The sequence below is a fragment of the Xenopus laevis genome, chromosome 9_10S (genome assembly GCF_017654675.1).
Source record: "Xenopus laevis strain J_2021 chromosome 9_10S, Xenopus_laevis_v10.1, whole genome shotgun sequence".
In the NCBI taxonomy this organism is placed as follows: Eukaryota; Metazoa; Chordata; class Amphibia; order Anura; family Pipidae; genus Xenopus; species Xenopus laevis.
Window position 1 is genome coordinate 57,217,382 of NC_054388.1, and position 21,032 is coordinate 57,238,413.

Genomic DNA, 21,032 nt, shown 5'->3' on the forward strand with positions numbered 1-21,032 from the left:
AGCCCATTGCTGTCCCTGATATTTGTAGGTAAAAGGCATCATTGAAGGTAAAATAATTGTGGGAAAGTATCAGGTCAAGTAAAGATATCAAAAATTCAATTGGTGGAGGACCCTCTCAATGCATCTCTACAGGCTGCAATACCCCTGTTGTGTGGAATGACCGTGTATAGGCTAGATGCATCCATTGTCACCAATAGGCACCCTGATGGAATGACCAACCCTTTCAGCAGAGATAACAAGTGTGTCATATCTTTACATAAGAACCCATGTTCTGTACAAGGGGTTGTAGAAAGGAATCTAAGTACTGAGCTGCCGGTTGAAATAATGACCCTATTGCTGATATTATCGGGCGGCCTGGGGGTGATGTGTATATATATATATATATATATATATATATATATATATATATATATATATATATATATATATATATATATATATATATATATATATATATATATATATATATATATATATATATGGCAGAGGTTATTCAGTTCTCTTATTTTACAAAAAGCAATTCCAGCTACATGCCTGTTCTGTTCTTATTTAATAGTCTGACCCCTAGATACTAGCTCATGCCAGGACACACATTCTAAATGGGGGCGCATTAAATGTCAGTGGGTCATCTAACCATTCCCTGCTATTTATATTCTTCATTGAGATAATGATACTAACGTATTCTCTTCTGACTGGAAAGATGTCCTACATAGCACATATTTGTTACTGTTGAAACCTTTCTTGTTTGGCAGCATGATAAAAGATCAGTCGATCCATTGTAGTTAATTAAACTTCGTGAACTCCTGTGAGTGGACAGTGACTTCAATCTAGGGAGTTTCTGAGGGAAAAAAATATTCATTCTGCTAAGGTCAGATCTGAAAATGTAAATATAATATTTCGGAAGGAGCTGACTGTTTTGCATATTTTGAATTAATTGGGTCTGAGTATGGGAAAACCATTGAGACTTTAGATGGCTGTACAATGCAGCTCCATTAAGTGACTTTCTCCATTAATTAATAATAATAAAGAATAAATGTAATGGGCTTGTTTCTATGTACTCATAGCAGAATATTTACTGAACCGTCTCAGTTCTTTAACTTTTGGTCTTGGAGCATCCTTAAGTCACCCTTAAGTCTTAGTTGGGAAATTGGTTGAGATTTGGGGTTGAGTGGTTATTTGAACCTTACAGAAACAGTAACAACAAAATGAAAGCGTATTAAGGTAATCAAAATATAAGGTAAAGATTGCACTGAACTGATAGAACTGGTGTCAGTGCTACAGAAACAAGCTGCTGTGTAGCCATGGGGGAAGCCCTTCAAAGCTGAAAAAGGAAAAAAGTCACAGGATGCAAAGCAAATAACAGATAAGCTCTGTATTATACAATGGGATTCTTCAGAATTTATCTGTTATCTATTGTGTTTCCTGTGCTTGAACAGCTGCCCCCATGGCTACACAGCAGCTTGTTTACTATACTGTTTCTGTAGCAATGACACCAGTTGTATCAGTGCAGTTCAATCTGTACATTATATTTATTTACTCTTTAAGTACTCCAGGAACTATAGAATGGTGATCCCAACTTTCTATATATTTGTATCCTTGTTATGAACTAAGGGCACTTGCATGAAGGCCAGTTAGGGTGAGATTTGGGGTGAGCGCTTGTTTGTGCCCTGGGTACCCCAGGAATATAACAGGGTGACTTTTACCTCAATGATTCTATATATTTATAACCTTGTTATGACTTCTGGTTATGATGGTGGTTTGAAGGCCAGTTAGGGTTGAGATTTAGAGTATGTGCTTCTTTGTTAGATAGAACCAGAGCAAGGTGACTGTTGCCCTAATAGTCAGGTCCCAGCCTGAACACTAGTTCTCTCATTTCTAATAGGGGTGATCTGTGATACCTCTGTGCAATTGTATCATTAGGGCTATAGCAAAAGCAAATTCAAATATTTTCATGTTTCCACCTTGCACATGACCTAGGGCAGCTGTGTGTGTGGGAATGCTGATTTACAGGACACTATCCATTATTAAGGAAAATATCTACTGCACGTTGTAAGCAACTTCCCAATATACTTATACTGTGCTTGTATTCGCTGCATTGTAAGTTCTGACTCTTAAAACAAAGTAGTAAAAACCAGCTGATTAACATACCTGGCAGAAAACTGACCTCTACAATGTTTCACGACGCAGAGCTAAGAAAACAAATTCATAGACAAACACTACTTTTGATTGCAGTTCCATTTACAAATAACTTAACTGAAAATCTATGCTGTAATTAACATGATTTCAATAGTTGTAGAATTACATATTTTTACACTATACAAAAACAGAGATTCCCATTAAGAAAAGGTTTAAGGGAGCTGTAAGGAGGTCCTCGTATGTCTGGTGTCTTATTTATTCTGTACAGTGCACAGATATCTTCCATTTTGGAAGAGGCAGATATTCATTGAAGAGTCAGATATTCCTGGAGAAAACATGAGGGGAGATTGTGGGGGCTCCATTTTTTAGGGAACTGATTTTCCTGCATCGTCGTCACCTATCTGGGAAGAGGCCTTGGTGTCCATATATGTAACTGAGAGAGATCTACTTTAATTCCAGGAAAGAGATAGGCACCTTAGGTCCCCTTAACAATATAGGGACCGCCATAGTCAGTGCAGTTGGATAGTGAATTATTTCAGTCAGACACCATAGGGAATGGGACTGGTGTACCTGGTCTGAGCTATTGCTAGGAAAGTACAATGGATTACCCAGCATTGTATTTCTTTAGTAGGGGGGTGAGAATGAAGAATGAAGGAATTGGAGAGAGAGTGGGAATGCAGAGCAGTGGCATGAGAATGCGAGAGTAAGGCAATGGGTGATAGATTGAGAATAGTGGGGGTGAGGGTGTAGGAGTTTGAGTGCACCTAGGGGAGTGAGGGAGTAGAACTTAGCGGTAGAATAGGGGGGTAAGGTAGTAAGACTTAGATTGAGAGTAGGGGGTGCAAGCAAGTGTGAGTTAGAGTGAGAGTAGGGAGTTTAAGGGAGTGTGAGGTAGAGTGAGAGAAGGGGAGTGAGGGAGTTTGAGTATGGAGTGAGTGGGGGATTGAAATTGGAGTAACAGTAAAAGAGAGCAAAAACATTTCCAGCTACTTAACACACAAAGGCCGTTGGGACTGAATTACTTGACGCTCACTAGTGTTTACATATTTCATATTTTTTTATAACAGTGTAAAACAATATATTTGCTTGCAATAAATCCCACAAGTCATCATTTGTAATTCACATTTTTTGTCAAGAATTTAACATTTCCCATAGCATTTAACAAATGTTGTTCTAATTAAATTATAGCCTGAAATCCCCTCTGAAATATACAGCTTTTTTCTTTATTCTCCTATTCTCACTGGTGAGTTACATCTAAGGTAAATAACAAGGAAATAACCATGTATAGAGACTCACTGTAACATGGTTGTTACCTATAGGCATCAATTTCAATTGATAAGGAGATGATGGGAGATGTTTTCTGCAGCAGTCACCATCCCAGATATATCCCATAATTCCCCTAGTGCTCGTCTGTATAAAGGGCAACGGTTTTAGGTCCTCCCCTATTGAATTTTGACTAGTGATGGGCGAATTTGCAGTTTTGCTTCGCCAAAAAATGTTGCGAATTTAGCACGAAATTCGCGAAACGGCGAAAAAATAGAGAAACTGTGCCGGCATCTCTTTTTGGATGCCGGTTTCCGTTTTTGATGCCGGCGTTCGTTTTTGACGCCGGCGCACGTTTTTTGACGCCAGTGTCCGTATTTGTTGAAAATGTGCCGGCGTCCAAAAAACGGACGCCGGTGTCAATTTTTTTTTGACTCAGGCGAATTTTCGAGCCCGTTTCACGCATTCGCGCCTGGCGAATAAATTCGCCCATCACTAATTTTGACTTCTAAACTGCTGTCTAGTTGCTGGGATAATAATGTTCTAGCAACCAGTGTTACCCTCTAACCGTTGTTCCAGTTATCACTAATACTCAGGTTAATCATGTGACCTCTGGCAAATGCTTCTCTACAGCCATGCCAATGAACTGGTGACCCTGAACTGGAGATTTTTAGACTATAGTAGGGTTATATATGTAATTTAAGGTGCAAAGTTTGCAACTGGTCCACCACCAACAGCAACCAATTAGAAGGAAGCAGTTACTGGTAACCTATTTAAAAACAAGCTTGTTATTGGCTGCTATGGGTTGCTGTACTTTTATTACACATGGGAGTTCAATCTGAATTTGCAACCCAAAGTTTGATCAGGATCCCCATAGCACATAACAAGGTAGATGTTCCCTAAACAGTTTTACTTGGTTATGGACACAACAGTCCTGTTGCATGGCATCATTTACTTATAAATGACTGACATAGAAAGCTATTCCTAAATCAGAAAGGTTTCCATTCTGAAAATACTGCTGCTTTCCATAATTAAGGTAAATTAAATTGACAATACAGATAATTAACTTTACCATGTATTCAGCCCCCCCCCCCCAAAAAAAATCCAAAGGGAATACACATGGATAAAGCCAGAGATGATCACAAAAACAATGCTAATGATCCATTTTCATGTGACCCACAGCAAGAAAAATGTCATGAATTTTATAAATGAAATGCTCACTATGCAAATGCTGCAGTGTCCGACTGCCCCCTTGTGGCCAAGTGTGCTATTTAATTGCTATTTAATACTTTATGTAGTTGGTTTCAGTTTGTAAACTTTGTTAATGTTGGAACAATATATAAGATCAGATTTTTGGTGGCTGAGGTTTAATAATAAGACATGGTATTAGGGTCCCCTGAATGAAATTTACACCCATTGTTAATAAATTGGTTCTGCTATACTGCTCGTTTCTGTGGAGCAGGGGTGTTTGACAAAACATTGCAGTAGACCTGTGCTTTAATTTGGGTCAGGGGGATAGCTGCCTTGGCCATAATGTAGTTTAAGCACCAGTCTTGGTGCAATGCAATTTAATATTATATACTCTTATATGTTTAAAGCAAACAATACGGCAGCTCCCATGTACTGAATATGTATTGTATAAATACAGCAGATAATTCTATTTTTAAAAATGATTTCCTTTTTCCTTTGTAATAATAAAACAGTACCTTGTACAACTAAGATATAAGTAATCCTTATTCTGGATAACAGGTCGCATTCCTCTATTTCTTCTAAACCAGATGTTACGGACAAAAGTGAATGCCTATCCAATGTATTGTGAGGTCATTTTAATAAGATGAGAATGCTTCTGATACATGACACAAGTGTCTGCTGAATGGTATTGGAACCCAGTAGGCTGGGGAAGCAGTGGCAACCTAAATGGAACTTTACTACAATAAGCAAAAAACTGATCCTGCACAACACAACTTGCACTTCATTTGGCACATCAGGATAGCTGCTTCTAGCCATTCCATAACGAGGCATCACAATATGTCCAGTCTTCACCTGAAATTTTGCAGCCATGCACTGAGCATCTGCACTCACTGAATGTGTTGCTTTGTGCACTTTGCAGCAAATTGAAAATCCAGCTCAATATGGAGAGTGAATGCCCTTAACGCTTGTAGGGGCAAAGCCCAAGATGATCTACTTCTGACAACTTCTATATTCCTGGCCCCACAACAACTGCTTGCTTGACTGTTTCTTGGCACATTATGTTTGTGCTGTTAAAAAAAGTCAGGCTAGAGAAGTTCTAACTGTTGGGTATACAACTACTGGCGTATTTTAGTTGATGACAGCTTAGGTAAATGTAGTCATGATAAAGTGATAGTGGTCTCTTTTTTTCTACACATGTACAAACATTCTGGGAGCCCATGTGTAATGTTGTGCCATCTATTCCTGTGTGCCAAGAATTAAACTTTATGCTGTGATTAGCCCCTTACCTGGCCTGCACTGGGAACCATTGCTTAGCCCGCATGCAGACTCTCATATTTCAGCACTGAAATCCATTGTGTGTGCCTACACCAGGGCTGATCCGCTGGTTCTGGATGGAACTCATTGATGCATAGGGGTTGATTCTTGGCTTTATTTTTCAGTAGGTCGAGTTCAGCCCCGTGGCCTCAACAAGGAAACTTTTTGGATTTTGGACGATTGAAGTGACGGGCATTGTTGCCAGTGGGAAAGATTTTACATGAGATTATTTGCCTGCAGAAGCAGAGATTAATTGCTGACAATTAATCTCCTGGGGTGCCATAGCCTTTACTACACACTAACAGGGCCATAACTACAGAGGAAGCAGACCCTATGACTGCAGAGGGGCCCATGAGGTATAGGGGGCCAAACAAGCAATTTCAATATAAATTGGTAAAACAGGATAACCTCTGGATTGGTTGAGGGCCCTAAAATGACTTTGCTATGGGGCCTAGTAACATCTAGTTACACCACTGCACCCTAAGACAAATTGTCCCAAACTCTGCATTCATTCGGTCTTTAGTGAGCAAAGACCATTCATTGTTCTAGATAACTTCAGCTTAAAGAGACTCCAAGTGTTGTGATTCTGTGAATCATAAGAATGCCACAAACGCAATTTCATTATTAGATCCCAGCAATCTGGAATAACTAGGAGGAACTTTACTTTGTCCCTCTGTTAATGATTGTAGCATAATAAAATTCAGAGTCATTATTCATTCCTTGTCCATTTAGGTGAAAATGTTGTCATTTGTTGCTATACATTCCAGTATTGGTATTTATGTAATTATCATTATTTAGCTCCACTGTCCACAGGCAAACACCATGTTGTTATTCCAATATGAACAAGAGAGATGGCATCAATGCTCTTGCAAAAGCAGGCCATACATACATCTATTGATTGGTTTATCAATTTGGCAGATTTAAACATTAAAGGGGGTATTTACTAAAACTCAACTTTTCCTCACTATAATTCAACCAAACGCGAATCCCCTTAATTTACCATTAAAGCTTCTCGAAAAAAATCACAACAAAACCAAGCTTCAAATCGAATCGTGCTGTTTTTTTTAATTGACCCCCTGAAAACTCAACTTTATGAAATTGTCGCAGTGACAGCCCAAAATTATTGAGAATCCTGAATGTAAATTCCAACTGTTAAAAGGGATTCAATTCCAATTGTTAAAGGGGCCATCTGCCATTGACTTCTACATGGTTTTGACAGATTTTAGCTGGAGTCTTTTCTGATTTGAATTTTAGCAGCTACACCGCATAATACATTTTAAAAAAAATTCCCCTTTTAAAACTCGACCAGAAAAATTTAAGGTTTAATAAATTGGCCCCTAAATCTGCTGAAGCATCATGTTGTCCAGTAGTCGATTGCTGCATTTTAACATATTGTAGGTCCTAACTTGGTGTTCACCAAATTTGTTCTGCCTACATTTGTCTGGGTTTCTTTTGAGTGCTCTAGTTTCCTTCTACATTTCATAAAAATACAGGCAGGTTAACTGGATCCAGATAAAACTGACCATAATGTCTGTGAATAAGAGTGGCTTGTAGCTTGTAAACAGGGCCGGATTTACATAACGGGCACCCCTAGGCCCACTGCTGTTTGTTCTACCCCCTTTGCCTTTTATTCACTCAAATTTTCATCATCGGGACCAGAGCAATGGGGATTGGCGCACAGGAGATGTAAAAAACTATTTTATCTCATACATCCACAGTGTTTCTGAACCAATGTGGATGTGGTTGGGTAGCAACCCCCTAAAATCTCTAAAATCCTGCTGCCCTAGGCCCGGACCTTGGTGGCGTTTCCACAAATCCGGGCCTGCTTGTAAACTCTTCTGGAGCAGGAATGGATGTAAAACACTGTAAAATCTCTGTAAAACTTGCAAAATATAATACTGTTGTCAGCCTGGAAGTTTGATGGGCCACAGGTCTGGGGTTCTGAATTTGAGTCTGAACATTGAAATATCTGTGCTTTCCTCCAACATTTTGCATTATTATTATTATTATTATTATTATTATTATTATTATTATTATTATTATTATTATTATTATTATTATTATTATTATTATTAATAATAATAATAATAATAATAATAATAATAATAATAATATGCATTATATAGTTTTTTTTACTTGCTAAGCTCCTGGGGAACAGAGTTAGGAAGAGACAAAACAGAAACAGGAATGCAAATAATTTAAAAACAAAGATAAATAAATGAATTTAAACTTACAGATTCCAGTTATTTAAAATTAGCAAATTAAGCTATATCTACAAACTCCAGCTATTAGTTAGTAAGGTATGTGTACTTATGACATCTAAATAAAAAAATGTAAAATAAATGTAGACTATGTCAAAAAGTAGAAATTGAACTAGATGCACAAATTCACCAATTCCAAAAGCAAACAGTGTCTTTTATTTCCCATCTGTATGCTTAACCTTGAGCCAAGTTCGATATTAGCACTAGAAGTTAATCTATAAGTTCTCAGCGCTAGAATTGGCAAGTTACCATAGTGTCTTGACATCTAGGTTTGCAAAGTAAGCCATTAGGTTTTTAAAGTAATAGATAAGGGGCGTTTATCCCCAAAAAAATTATTACATTTAATAAGCTGTAAATGTGTACAATCTCCTGCTATTTATTCAGTTAAAAGAGAAGCAGCTGCAGTAGTTTGTATAGGATTAATGTTTGATATCTATTTAAAAGTAAAAAAAATCTGAGGTTGTAATTTTCTTCTTTATCTAAAACAAAAGACATATTTCTCTTTAGAGAAAAGTAGCTCTAAAAATGTGTGGGGTCAGTTATAAATATGTTGATATTAGCATAAAAACCCCACAGAAATGGCTGAAAACGACTTCTGAATATCCAAGGGAGCTTTTTTTTGCCACTAATAGCTTCTCACTGGATAACTGGCCCGAGCAGATGCCAGAATTATGCATCATTAGTAAAGTGAATAATGAATAATATCTAAATGGGGTTCTACATAAGTGCAATTGCCATAAAAATGATTATTAAACATTTTACCAACCTGACCCATAATAACCATATTTATATGTAGTAGAAATTTTGAACTCATACCCCTTTGAAGCCATTTGTTTGGTCAGAGGTTGCCCTTAAATGTTTAAAACTTTTACAACCATCCAGCCAGATCCAGGTTTATAACCTATAACAACGAGTAAAGGGGGCCATACACGGGCAGATAAAGCTGCCAATATCGGTCGTTTGGACCGATTTGACAGCTTATCTGCCCGTGTATGGGGGCTTCCGACCGGTCTTCCCATTCGATACCTGGCCACGATATCGATTGGGAAGGTTTGATTTTTAACCGACCGACCCGTCGGAGCCCCTTGGCGCATCGTAATTCGATCGTTCGCCCATACGGCCGAACGTTCGAATTACCCCCGATATAGCCATGCAGTTAGTGGCATATCGGGGAAAGATCCGCTCGTTTGGCGATGTCGCCAAATGAGCGGATCTTTGAGTCTATGGCCAGCTTTAGCCATGTAACCTTCTTGCCAACACCACAGCAGCCCTAACCTGGCCAAAATTGATCAAAATCAAGTTTTCATGAAGATTGATGTAATACAGAAAGAATTATTACAAACCAACTAATGTGAAAATGTTGCTAAGACTGAATTTGGTTTACATTGCTAAGATGAAGGAATAAAAGGGCAGACAGATGTTCCTAATTGTTTTTACAATACAAGTAAAGATAGTTTGCAGAAGTATATTTTGCTATTTATACCTATAAACAGGGAAAATGCTGTGAATGAAATATGTGTAATTATCGTCAATAAATGGGTAAAGTAAGACACCTGGGAGTGTTACAGGATTTATAGAGCAGCATAAAATTTCAGGTATTATAAATAAAACAGAGGTTATAGTAAGGTTTACCTAAACATATCAAAGTATTTTAAAATGAGCTATTAGCAAGAACAGCACAATTGCCAGCATCTGCAAAGCTTCCAGTTACAGTATCATCACTCTATATAAGTGGCAATGAACGGTGTTCCAACTAATCAGCATTTCTTCAGGCAAGAGGTGAGATGACCCGCATTAATCTTTCCTTACTTAGCTCCTCTCTGCCCTACATAGGAGATAATTTGCCATTCTGTTCCATGCCCACATGTACCATCTATATTGAGCATTAGCTGTACTTTAGCACTTCAAGGGTACTTGTTAAATGCCTCTCTAATTATTGTACAGTTGGATGAGCAGTTTTACTGCCTTCTAATTCTGAACCTGCCTGACTCGAGGTGACACTCTGTGTCAAAGTCATATGGAGAATGCTGCCCCTACAGTATAAGCAACAACATAAACTTGGAATGAGACAAATGATGATATACAGTATGTGTCATTTTTTGTGTCTTGAAAGAAAAAGGGAAATTTAAAGGCTTGGAAAAACATAGCTAAAGCAACTACAGGAAACATATGTCATCAGATGAAAGCATAATGACTTCTCCATCTGGAATATGACAAGTACTGTAGTTATATTGGAAAATCAACTTAATTGAATGTACATAGACATTTTATTTCATCTTCAGTAATTACTAATAATCTATCTTTAGTGATGCTTTACTTAAAGGGAAGCAAGCTAAATCATTTTACTATGTGATATAGAAAATACTACAGCTGATAATTAAGGTATAGATAATTTAAAGGGAAGTGATAGCATTTCAACATTTCTGCTGTTGCATTCCCAGAACCTGATACACTTTTTTAATATGCAGAACACTGTTTTTGCAGCTACAGCCCCCTGAACTTTTAGGCTACAGTCCCAGTCTGCACTAGAAGTCAGGTTGATTCCTGTTGTTGGGGTTGACACTGCAAGAATATCAAGAGTCTATCAGTAACCCTTATAGGTGCATTAGTAGTATTTACAGTAAATAAGCTCAGTGCTGGCATGTACAGTATAGGACTAGTGATGGGCGAATTTGCGCCGTTTCGCTTCGCCGAAAAATTCGCGAATTTCGCGCGAAATTCGCGAAACGTCGCCCGTTTTTGACGCCGGCGTCCGTTTTTCGGCAAAATTTTTTTTTTTGACGCCGTCGAATTTTTACCACGAATTTTCACGGGCATTTCGCGAATTTATTCGCTGGACGCGAATCGCGCAAATTCGCTGCGAATTCGCGCCTGGCGAATAAATTCGCCCATCACTCTATAGGACACTTGAGCTGAGTTAGTCATTGCGCCCATTCCCCAAGGCCCTTATAAATTATACGTTACCTCTGAGTAAAGCTGGCCATATGGGCAGATTTAAACTACTAATTTGGCCCTTTCAGGCAAAGTTGTAAGCTCATCTGCCAATGTATGGGCCCTTCCCAACAGATATCTGAACGAAAATTAGCCAGATATGTATCAGACAATTTTGGAAACTCCCGTTGATACAGTCCTCTCCCGACAGGTCCACAAGGGCTCTGTTTTGATCCAGTCGTTGGATTTTCCACAGTATATAGGCCCTTTGTCATGGCCAGAAACATGTACAGTAGTTTGTGCCCTCACTGCTTTAATTACATTTTGCAGTTAAGGACACTGCTGTTGTGCTATTTGGATGCTTCATGGTACCCCTACAATGGCTACTGCAAGGTATACAACTTTAAGATCAACAGCCTTGTCATCTTTTAATCAATGTAGCTAAGAAAAAAAATCTTCATTTTTGTATTCTTTGATCTGGGACTAATTTGATTGCAGTTTTGATATCAGGAAGGTTTTTTCTTTTATTAAAAACCTAGTTCAGTCAAATTGCTTAAAACACATCAGAAGTAGAAGCCGTATCAAAGTCATGAAAGTAAATTATTTACATAAGACAAGGGCAGATAAAATATAGTGCATTCACCTGATTTCACTATCCTAAAGGCTCATTGCATTTTTTCTGTTCCTTAAGGGCAGAGACACAATGGAAGATTCGGGGAGATTAAGTCGCCCAGTGACTAATTGCCTCTTCTTCCAGCGACTAATCTCCCTGAAAAGCTTTCCCGCCTGCTAGAATCGAAATCTCCTGCGGGATGGCACTCAGAAAGATTCGCTTTCCGAAGTTGCCCAAAGTTGCACGACGATGAAACTTTGGGCGACTTCGGAAAATGAACCCGGTGGGAAGGCTTTTCGGGGACTTAAAAACACATCATCCTGATCACTTAGAGGTCAACAGCTTCTTACCTATGGTCTTTTTATTCACTATAACAACCTACCCCGTTCTCACCTACAATGTCTCTGTTGCCCAATTGCAGCCTACCCCTTCTTACCTATAGCCATTCTACTACCTTTTAACAACCCACCTCCCTTCTAACCAACATCCTATCGATTGTCAAATAAAAGACCACTCCTTTCTCAATTACAGCCTATCTCCTGCCTAAAGCAGGAAAGACGCTTTTTGTTGTACAGGTATTGGACCTGTTATCCAGAATGCTCGGGAGCTGGGGCTTTCCAGATAATTGATATTTACGTAATTTGGATTTCATACCTTTAGTCTACTGGAAAATCATTTAAACGTTAGATAAACACAAAAAGATGATTCTGCTTTCAATAAGGATTCATTATATCCTAGTTTGGATCAAATACAATGTACTATTATATTATTATAGAGAAAAAGGAAATCATCATTAAAAATCTGGATTACTTGGATAAAATGGAGTCTTTGGGAGACGGCCTTTCGGAATTTGGAGCTTTTTGGATAATGGGTTTCCGGATAACAGATCCCATATCTGTATTAGGCCCAAACTCCGTGGCACAATGTCTTCAGATCCAAAAATGCAAATGACCAGTCGGAGGATCAGAATATAATGTAAGTTAATGAATCATCGCAGCTACAAACTACATGCAACCGACTGCTGGATGAAGTCGGATGCATGTTGTTTGTAGCTGCGATGTTTCGTTAACTTACATTATATTCTGGTGAAAACATAAAGTAAGGTTTGCAGATTTAACGGAGCTCACCCATTAACTCTGGTGACGTCCCGGGAGAGTTAGGGCACGTAACGCGCTAGTTTAATCTCTAACCCACTGCCAATGTTTACATGGTATGCACAATAAAGCTGCATCTTCATTAAGCAGCATACGTCTCCTGTGAGTGTTTCGGACAGCGCCGTACAGTGGGTGATTTCTTGAGTCAATATATTCTGGTGGCCTCTCAGCACGTCAGGTCTGCAGACATTGCGCTGTGGAGTTTGGGCCTAAGATTTAGATGTTCTGTTGCAAAGAGATGGTACATTTACCAGTATGAATTCATAAGTTATCATAGTAGAATGTAGAATAATAAACCTGCCATAGTGGTCACTATGGGTTAAACTTAAAAAGACACGTTTTCCAAGTAAACTTGGCATGAGCGGAGTAGGTGGTATGGTAGGCCTGAGCAAGGAACTCTTACCTCTTTTGGGGCAGGAACTTTCTTGCTCATCAAACTGTAATCAGACTATCGCTCAGGATCACTGTATAATTAAAGTAAACATTAAGTAAAACATTAGGGATTTTTAATTTCATTCAATCCACATTTTTTTCCATGAAACTAGGGTATTAATAAATATTTCATATTGGAAAGTTTAGAAATCACTTACATATAGGCTTCCTATTGCCAACATTTATGAATATTTACGTAATTACGACAACTCTGGGTTCCCAAATGGCACTTTTCTCTATATCCAGTTACCGGATGGCACAACATCTATGCAAACTTTATTTTTTTTTGTTCTGAGATATGGCTAATTTATTTATTTTATTTTTTATTACTGGCTAATGAGCTACAAAACGTGTCTTTGGAAAAGACTTGAACTATGTACTTGAACCATGCTTGAACAGTAACCACAGACAGAGGTTGATCTGGAATGTTAGCTACTAGGGATGAGCTAAATTTTTTGCCACTGAAAAATGCCATAGACTCTAATGTAAAGTAAAAAATGTTGTGTGACAAATGCCCCATAGAGTTCGTGAAACATTTTTAAAAATATTTATAATATTATAATATTTATAGGGCTCTTCTTAATTTTTTTCACAAACTCTGTAATACATGAACAAAATCTGCTCTTTATTGTAGAACGATTCCATCAATACACTGCTAATTAGACAATTAAATGTGTAGCAAATGGGAAAAGTGAATTTTAACACAGGTATAATTATTTATCAAAAAGCGGCTGCAAAAACGTATTATGAGGTAATGTTAATTACGTGACAGTCAAATGAGATCCAGTGTAATGAGCCACACAGGTAATCAGCCCAAACCCGCAAGCATATTTCATGATTGCTTTCCTTAGGGATATGATTAGATAGAATACAAAGCTACATATTAAAAGTGCTGGCTTTCTAGGTCTCTTGCCCACTATTAACTAAGGAAGTATTTTAAAGGACAAATGATACCTTCGTTATTCTATTTCTTTATCTGCTTTTTATTTTTCCATACAGGAATTTTAAAATATGCTTTGGCCTTGGACATCTTCGCCTACATTTATGACAAACTAATATAAGCACATACAGTATATGTTTTATTACAAAGATATGACTATCCACTATATCCTTACACGTAAAATAACCAAGCCATTTAGTCCTTTGTGTTGATGCTTCAGCACTTAATGGTTTTTCCTCAAAATTATCTCAGATGTTTATCACATCCCAGTTAAACCTTTTTCATCACTCAAGAAAGGTGGAAACTTTTGGAAGAGCAATGCATAAGTAGGTTTAACAGCTTCAGGGAAAATGAAAATAAGCCCATTATATTCCTATTAAAATAAATTGTGTACCCAGGCCTGGATTTGTGGCAAGGCTAGAAGGGCCACGGGACTAGGGTGGCAGAATTTTAGGGGCAGCATACTGCCCAGCTGCATCAGAATTAGCTACTAGCACTGGAGATGCACGCCAGTCTCCAGTGCTGTTCCGAACTATCAAGACTTGCGCATGTGCGCATAGGAAGAGAAAGGGGACAGCGCCTGTCAGGGGAAGGGGAGGGGACAGCACTAGGCAGCAGCAGTGGGAAGTGGCAGGGTACAGAACCGGCATTGATTAATTTGTTTATAGTTTGGGAGGGCTACATATTTTGTATATTCTTTTAATTCAGCTGCAAAGGGATGGTACAGATGCTCATTTTGTCTTAATGATAAATGTTGCAAAAACGTGTGATATAATGTAGTTGCTCAGGCTTTTAATGATCTGCTTGTTAATAGTGAAAGGAAACTAAAGAAAAAGAGCACTGGATAATTTTATGCGTTGTTGCAAATGTACTCAGAAAAGAACAAATTTGCATCTTAAAGGAGCAGTAAAGCTGACTGACTAACAATATACTGTATATATATATATATATATATATATATATATATATATATATATATATATATATATATATATATATATATATATATATGTCACTATTCAAAGCTTATTATTAATTAATTCAGATTATCATTTCATGGCAGCTCAAAAACCAGAGCAATTAGTATAAGAATGCAATAATCCGCCCTGTAGCATCAGTTTATATGAAAAGGAACCTAATTTTCTGATTTTTATCATCTTAGATTCTCAACTGCTGCCCAGAGCACACCGAGCATGTGCAATGTCAATGACACAAAATACAAGATAGGAAGTTCCTGTGACAATTTTAAGGCCTGGATATTTACTGTTAAGAAGATGCTGAAGTCTGGTGTATAAAATGACAAATGACAATCTAGCAATATTCTTTTTTTAAGATTCTATTCTCCTTTAACTATAGTGGTGTAACTATAGGATGAGCTGACCCCATTATTACATGAGGATTGCAGGTGGGACTGGTAAGGACCAAATTTCTCTTGGCTCCTTACGTTCCACCCACCTACTCTAATACTATCTGATGTATATGCATGAAGCAGGCACATATTTTTGCTGGGGGGGGCAGGCAAATCACTTTACCCTTTGCTTAGTGAGTATGGTTGCCACCTATGTCCTTTATGAAAACCAATTTCAGGATGGGGAGTGGATGGTGGTGTCATAGTGGGGCAGGGTGACAATGTCACTAGACAGGGAAATGGCCAGAGTAGGTGGGGAATTGGGTGGAGTGGAAGGAACATATATGAAGTGGGGGGAACATGGGTGGAGTGGGCCGGGAACAGGCAGTCCTTGGCTAACCAACTGACAAACTAAATCACATCAGATATGTTTGTGAGTTCAACTTTTAACTTGCAAAGTAGAAGAGGAGTAGATTCTATGTTTTATACTGGCTGCTACTCACAACTATAATCCTTTTTCAATTTAGCATTAGGGCCTAATTTGGCCACCCACAAACTGGGCCAAATTGGTTGATCCAATCATTAGCCTGGGGACCAAGCATCAAATCATATGAGGATGAGTATGAGGATAACATCAATATACCAATGCATTCCTCATTAGACAGGAAAATCAAACTTAAATTTAGCAGATACTGGTTTGGAAGGCCCCATCTGTGGGCCCCATACATGGGACAATAAGTTGCCAACTTGTCTTTAAGTACTAAATTGGCAGCTTCTATCACCCCCTATATGGCCACATTCAGCCAGGAGAAACATCCCCTCATGGAGCAGGACAGTCATATTAAAGTAGCCTGCAATAAAAGATCAACTACAGGAAGCACTATAAAGTGTGTACAAATGGACACATTACTTATTATTTGCCTCCAAAATATGAAACAAAAAGAAAAAAGTTGGGTTATCATCCCAGGTTAATTAGGGACTCCTTGGACTATATCTCCCCCACCCCACACACACACTTATTACCAGTACTAGCTCCTTTGGGTCTGATGGGCATTTGCTCCTTCTATTTCTTATAAAGTAAGTAGACTATTGAGCTTTGGTATACTGGAGTGGATTGTCCATAGTTTAGAAGATTAACAGTTAGAAATTGTTTAAAGGACTTTATCCCAAGATAACACACGTTAAATGGTGAAATGTTAATTATTTGTTTTACTTTGAAATTCTGATGCTTCCTTTGTTTCTTTTCTGATGTTTTCGCCATAGACAACACCAACAAATGTAAATATTTCAGACCTATTAATTCAGTCTAGTGAGAATGCTTTTGATAAGATACAATTATTTGGCATTTATCACTCAAATGTATAAATGTCGATACATTATCCAACAAAACAATGATCTAATCACAGAATCTACTTTTATGTTTTTCTTTTGTTTTTAGATAACAGAAACATAAATATACTCATATTGTTTACAGACTTGGCATATTTGAATATTTTCCTAGTCACAAAAACCGATATCCTATTGTCGGATAAGAAACATACCCTGAACCATACATATTTCGAAAATAAGAAGTATGTTTGGTGGTTAGTTTAAAAAGTATGCCTAATTAAATCCAATAAAGAATGTTATAATGGTATTATTCCTGTTATACCTGTTATCCAGAAAGCTCAGAATTACAGGAAGTCCATCTCCCATAGAATACTAATTTTGAAAAAGTATTACCCTTCTCTCTGTTATTCTAAAACAGTACCTTGTATTTGATAATAACTAAGTTGCATGAATCCATATTGGTGGCAAAACAATCCTATTGGGTTTATTCAATGTTTAAATGAATTTTAGCAGACTTAAGGTATGGCAATCCAAATTATAGATAATTGACTCCATTTAAAGAAAGCTTATATAAAGTGTATTTTACCTTTATTGTTACTGTACTGTATATTACCATAACTGAAACTCTGCTGCAAAAAATATTTTACACAATATCTATATTCATTCTAGCTGACCAGTCCTTGGTTAATGAAGACGATGAATGTGTATACATCTGTGGCAACTCCCTTGGACTTCTTCCTAAGGGGCAAATTCACTAACGTCCGGAAATTCGTCAGTGACGGCTTTGCTGGCAACATGTTGCCAGGCGAAAATTCGGCAGGACAACGCTAATTCACTAAAATGCAAAGTTGTGTCCAGGGCGCCGAACACTGGCGAAGTTGCATTACTGCGGCAAGCAAAGCAAAGTTGCTCTAGCGTTGGCTAATTTGCATACGGCGGGAAGTTAAGGTTGAATGGACGTATATATGTTGCAGCAAATACATTATACTACACAAGCCCGGGAAACCTTAATAAAATAAAGTTGTTATAATGCCCTACACATGACCCCAGTGTATAGTTTATGTGCCATATGTTAGGAAATTTAGGGGGGAAGCCGTGTACCCCAGAAAAAATTAAGATCTTTTGCAGCCTATCACCCTGAAAAATGAAAAGTCACCAGCGTTTTTTGAGACTTAGAAAAATGTTCAACTATTTTTTGAGGAAGTACTATTTACTCTATTGCACGTAGCCTGGTCTGAGGTGGCAAAGGCAAGTCTGGAGCAAGAGGTAACATTTACTAAAATCCTCATCTTAGTAAATTTTCAAAGTAACGCTTTTTCGCCAGAGCGAAATTTCTCCTGGCGTAAGAGTGCGAAGTAGCGCCAGAGTCTATCTCCTTCACTATCGAAGTTACGCCAGTGACCGCTGGTAAATTGGCGAAGTACCAAAATGACGTCACACTGGCGAGTTTTTTGCCAGCGTTAATCACTTCGCCCTTTAGTAAATTTGCCCCTAAGACTGTTAAAACCTACATTGATGAGGAACTTGACAAGTGGGCAAAAATTTAAGAAATTAACAGTATAACTAGTCTCACTAAACTAAGAATGTAGAAAATCTGAATATGCTGACTTGTTATGATTGTTTGCTCCTTGCAGGGTTGTTTTTAATTAATGTTTTGTTTGAATTGCCTACCTACATTCACTAGAGTCTGCATACTGTGCTGATTATTTTTCTGCAAATCTTGACTACCATTTTATGTTTCCTGTATTAATACCAAAAGGTCCACTGCATGTACGTCTATGAAAAAGACACCCAAGACCTTTAAAAGCTTTGTAGTTTATTGTGTATCTATTGTGTACCTAAACATATTACAGTTCAGAACTAGAACCACAGTCAATAATATGTACTGTAATGACATCTAAAAACCCTTTGTAATGACACATCAACATCAATGGTCAAACTGATTCCAGGAAGAGAGAAGGAAATTTATGAACAGACATGAGAGGGAGCAGGGTCCAAGTCTTTACAATCTTAAAATAAGTAAGTCCATTAGCAGCACTTAGTGCTAAACCAACAGCTGCTTTCTCTGCATTCCTTCGTGATTAGAGAGCCAAAATAGTAAGTGCTAACAAGGAAATCAGAGGTGAAAAGTGTTAGAACTCATTAGCTGTGTCAGACATTTAATCATTTGTAACAAAGTTGTATGTATTGTGTGGGTTCAGTCCCATGGATCAATAATTGTGATATGATTTTCTTCAATGACAAAAGGGAATATTAATAAGTGAAATCCCTTGTCCTCCTTCTGGAAAGTGGGAATTTGCAAACTTCTGTATATTTAATGGTCCAACTTCAATATCCCTTTAGGAAAGTAGCATTAGTTTATATTTACAGTGTTAGCTGAGGTATTGTGACTTGCGGTTGTAAAGTGTAGGGGCAGATACGTTTCCCTTATTAGAAATGCTCATGGTTTGTAACTCTGGAGAAGACATTAAGGGTCAGATTTACTAAGGTACGAAGTGGCTAACCCACCCGCAGGGACATACCGTTTTACTAACAGGCGCAGGTGCCAATTTGCTAGAGAAAGAGTAGTCATTCACAGTCTATCACAGGCGACTTTTCACTCTGGCGAATGGACGTTACTGTGAAAATTCACAAAAATGCTGATATTACAGAATGTTACCTCTTTCGCCATAGTTGCCTTCACCACCTCAGACCAGGCGAAGTGTTATAAAGTAGCTAGAACTTCTTCAATCTTCTGTCACTTACATCATATCCTGTGTCCCGAAAATGCATCTAAGTTTAAAAAAGCTGGTGACTTTTACTTTTTTCAAGCAGGATTGCCTGCAAAAGTTTTTTGGGTAACCGGTTTTCCCCAGACATTTTAAACATATGGAACATTCATTTTACAGTGGGCACATGTGTAGGGCATTAGAATAACTCTCTTGTCTCTATTAAGGTTCCCTGGACATGTGTTTTTAAAAGTGGAATTTGTAAGTATTTGCACCAACATTAAACATAATGGGGTACAAGAAAAGCAACCCATGTCATCATTATCAGTTAATGTTTAACTTTGATCTTCTTACTGCAAGAAGAGCTTTCAAAGTAAATGTCTGACAAATGTAGCCAGTGAGCTATTCTTTGGTACAATATATTGACTAACAATGAGAGAGGATATTTTGGATGTTTATTATGTAGGGTTCTAAATATATACTTACTGTACAATATACAGTATTATACCAGTCAATCTGGACAAGCCCCTAGCTTTGGTTTAGTTAATCAACCTAGTGGAGTCTTCTGAGTCTTCTGGTATCTAAATTTAAAGAGGGGATAGTTTTGGGAGTGTAGATTTGTAGCCCTTTCTTTTCCACACTTCTTGTAAAATTTGATCACAGCAGTTAAACAGCATTTAACCCTTTGCAGTTCAGGGCCCTGAATTCCCTTTTCGTGTGAAAGATACTGGCAACTGGTAAACTGGGATTTACTAGTAGGCACTCAGGGGCACACCTCTGGGATTTCAACTAGGAATATAAAACACACAGTTTGAAGTAAAAAGATTAACTATATGTAAAATAAAATAAGAGTTTTGAAAAATGCAAGAGCAATAGTATTCCTGCAATGGGAAATGTGGGCTGGCTGCTGCAGCAGGGGCTCCCTTTTAAGTTGCTTCTGTAACCCTGTGCATTTAGCTCCAAAGCAAGGCACTGCCCTGGATCCTCCACTCCCAGAGATGCACTGGGGCTCCCAGCCTGTAACTGGGCTAGGTGATGTCACAGATAGAAAAACAGGAAAAAGACTTGTCTGAACCCCTTTAGTGGTAAATGACTCAACAGAGAACTATACAATGGAAACATTTGCCATACAGAATAGGGCTATGTTGACAATATATAGGCTTTTTGTAAGAGCTGATGCTAACCTTATGTATAAGAAAAATATTTTCTTCATATTCCATTAGTGGTCATTTAAAACAAAGTTGTCATAGAAATCTAGGAGGTCCTTGGCAAGTTCAGTGATGTAAATGTTTCAAATTTGCAAGTAGACATAAGCAATTATTGGACAAAGTCACCTTCAAATCAGAATAATCAAATTCATTATGTGATTCAATGTATTCAGTTTAAATTCACCTAACTTTCACCTAACTTCT

At 37.9% G+C, this 21,032-nt stretch overlaps 1 pseudogene; it reads left to right on the top strand.

Annotated features, from left to right (window-relative positions):
- Positions 1–2,777: 2,777 nt before the first annotated feature.
- LOC121398791 overlaps positions 2,778–21,032 on the top strand; it is a 49,977-nt pseudogene continuing 31,722 nt past the window's right edge.